We start from the raw sequence: 3,673 nt of genomic DNA, 5'->3' as shown, positions 1-3,673 counted from the left end.
TATCTCTGTCTCCTTTTATTGTCTCCTCATGAATGCACACCAAACTAGAGATTGGAAGGTTCTCTGCTGGAATGTCAGAGGTTTAAATTCTGAAGATAGGCAGAGAAGTGTTAGGGCGAAAATTGAAGAAAGGCAGTGCTCTATCATCTGTCTACAAGAAACTAAATGTGATTTCTTTGATCAACGTGCGATTAGAAAGTTTTGCCCGTGAAGGTTTGATAATTTTGTTTATTCACCCTCTTCTGGTGCCTCTGGTGGAATTCTTGTGCTGTGGTGTTCCAACATGTTCACTGCCACATTAGTGGATATTAAGCCGTTTGGTATTATAGTATCATTCACTTCTACCCATAATGCAAGTCGATGGACCTTGTCAAGGACAGCCTAGAGATAATTTTGTTCATTGGTTGTATGATCTGGATATTCCTCCTGATGATAAATGGCTTCTTGTGGGAGATTTTAATTTCATTAGATCTCCTGAGAATAGAAACTTGCCAGGAGGAGACATAAATGATATCTTCCTCTTCAATGAAGTCATCGGTCACCTTGGTCTTCTTGAGTTACCTTTAAAAGGAAGATCATACACATGGTCTAACATGCAAGAAAACCCGTTGCTGGAGCAATTGGACTGGTTTTTTACTTCCTCCACTTGGATTAATGATTATCCTAACACAATGGTCTTTCCTTTAGCAAGAACAACCTCGGATCATGTACCTTGTGTTGCTTCCATTGCAACAACTATCCCCAAGTCCAAGATTTTTTGGTTTGAAAACTATTGGGTGGATCTGCCAGGTTTCTTTGACTGTGTGGAACAATCATGGAGTGCCCCAACCAAGAGAACAAATTCTGCAACTCGTTTGACAGAAAAGTTCAAAAGGCTTCGGAATGCTCTTAAACACTTGTACATCAGCCTCTCTAAACTCAAGAAAGCCATTGAAGTGTGTAACAAGGTGGTAATATTTTTTGATGATCTTGAGGAGTTAAGGCCTTTAACGAGACCTGAATTTAATTTTAGGAAAATAGTAAAACTTCATATTGAGGAAATTCTCCATCTACAGTTTTTATACTGGAAACAAAGGTGTACCGTTCGGTGGATAAAAGTTGGGGAAGAAAACTCTAAGCTTTTCCAAGCAATGGCAACTGAACGTTTTCGGAGAAACTCAATTTCCTCTCTGCAGAATGAAGATGGTACTGTTGTCTCTAACCAACAGCAGATGGCTGGCATGTTATGGGGTACATTCAAGGACAGAATGGGTGTTTCTGAGGAGATTGATATGAAGTTTGACATAGCCTCACTGATTGAACGAGTGGATAATCTGGATAGCTTATCTACTCCTTTTTCTGAAGAGGAAATAAATGAAGTGCTAAAGTCTCTGCCTACTGACAGGGCACCTGGCCCTGATGGTTTTACTGGTTTGTTTGTCAAACGTTGCTGGCACATCATTAAGGATGATTTCTTGCAGTTATTTCAGGATTTCTATGATGGCAAGATCACTATTAGCAGCATCAATGGGTCTTTAATCACCCTAATTCCAAAAAAACTTTCACCTGAAAGTCCTAATGATTTTAGACCTATTTCCTTGACCAACACTTGCCTAAAGTTTTTGACGAAGCTGTTGGCCAACAGATTACAGGGGGTGATCCTAAAGTGCATTCACAAAATCAATATGGGTTCCTTAAGTGTAGATCTATACAGGATTATATTGCTTGGACTTTAGAATATATCCATCAGTGCCACAAATCCAAGAAACCCATTTTGATTCTCAAGTTGGACTTCGCCAAAGCCTTCGATACTGTTGAGCATGATCTAATTCTCCGACTTTTGCATCACAAAGGATTTGATAGCAAATTGATTGGTTGGATAAGGGAGCTACTATCCTCGGGTACTTCCTCTGTCATTTTAAACGGGGTGCCCGGAAAGTAATTTACCTGTAAAAGGGGAGTACGGCAAGGTGATCCACTGTCACCCCTTTTGTTTGTTCTTGCAGCCGACCTGTTGCAAACCCTGGTCAATCATATGCTCAGATCTGGTGTTCTCTCCCTACCTATTGAATCACATGATCCAGATTTCCCTATAGTGCAATATGCTGATGACACTCTTCTCATTGTACCTGCGGTGGATTCGCAGCTTTTAGCTCTCAAGGAGATGCTTCAAGACTTCCATGCCTCCACAGGTCTTCGAGTAAACTTCCATAAATCCTGCATTTTGCCTATTAATGTGGATGATGCAGAAACTGCCCGGTTGGCTGCTGTTTTCGGCTGCCAAGTTGGAACCCTCCCCTTTACTTATCTGGGGCTTCCTGTGGGAACAACTAAACCCACAATCCAAGACTTGTTTCCTGTGGTTGATAGGGTTGAAAGAAGGTTATCTGCCAGTTCAAGTCTTCTCAATCAGGGTGCTCGGTTACAACTCCTCCAGTCAGTATTGTCTTCTTTGCCTATTTACTTTCTTTGCAGTTTAAGTTTGCCAGCTGGCATTATAAAGCAACTTGAAAGGATTATGAGGCAATGCTTATGGAGAGGAAATTCTGATACTCCTAGGCAATCACTTGCAGCTTGGCCCCTTGTGTGGAGACCCAAAGATAAAGGTGGCATGGGGATAATCAATCTCAGCATCCAAAACAGAGCTCTTTTGTCCAAGCACCTATCCAAGTTTTATAACAAAGCAGATATTCCATGGGTTACTCTCATCTGGAACACTTATTATGATGGTGTTGTTCCTCATGGCACAGTTTTATGTGGTTCTTACTGGTGGAGAGATATCCTTAAGCTCAATGATGTTTTCAGATTCCACTCAGAGGTAATCATCAACATGGGGGACTCTGTTCTTTTTTGGTATGATGCTTGGGTGTTCCTCGGCTCATCTACTCCCCTCAGAGAGAGATTTTAGAGACTATTCTCTTTTGTCATTGATGACAAGGTGTCGGTACGTGAGGTTCTCAGCACTCCTAATATGGTTGATCTTTTTCATCTGCCCTTGTCGCTAGAAGCAATGGATGAACTGAATGTTGTCCAGTCTGGTCTTTTTGACCTTCATGCTGATGTACAGATACCAGATTACTGGTCATGGACACCTGGTAAAGGTGTTTTCTCTGCAAAGAGTTATTACACTGTAATGCATTCTCATATAGCCACAGATACTCCAACCAAGTGGATTTGGGAAAGTAAGGCGACAATGAAGATAAAGGTTTTTGCATGGTTGATGCTAAATGATCGACTCAATACAAGAGACATGCTAGTGAGAAGGCACTGGAGATCCACTCAGGATGATAACACCTGCTCGTTATGCTTCTCCCATGCCCATGAAGATAGAGATCATCTCTTCTTTATATGCCAATTCAGCACAAGAGTATGGAACTACTTGGGCATCCAATGGTTAGCTGGTTTAACACTAGCCCGATGTTTATTTGCTGCAAGGAAAAGCTTTGGCAAACCTTTCTTCAGGGAGGTTGTTTATCTAGCAGCTTGGAATATTTGGCTCCTCCGAAATGGCAGAATATTCAGACATGAAAGGCCATCTATTGCTGCTTGGAAGAGAAATTTCATTCATGATGCTACCCTGCACTCTCACAGATTCAAGTCTACTATTAGACCTCTGCTGTTAGCTTGGGTTAATTCTTTGCCTTAATTGGTTGTATGTATCCATGTACATATTTGTGTATAGGTTGTAAATAGC

The sequence above is a fragment of the Triticum urartu genome, chromosome 4A, assembly GCF_056163025.1.
Source record: "Triticum urartu cultivar PI428250 chromosome 4A, HENAU_Tu73, whole genome shotgun sequence".
NCBI classification, from domain to species: Eukaryota; Viridiplantae; Streptophyta; class Magnoliopsida; order Poales; family Poaceae; genus Triticum; species Triticum urartu.
This window is presented reverse-complemented; position numbering follows the sequence as displayed.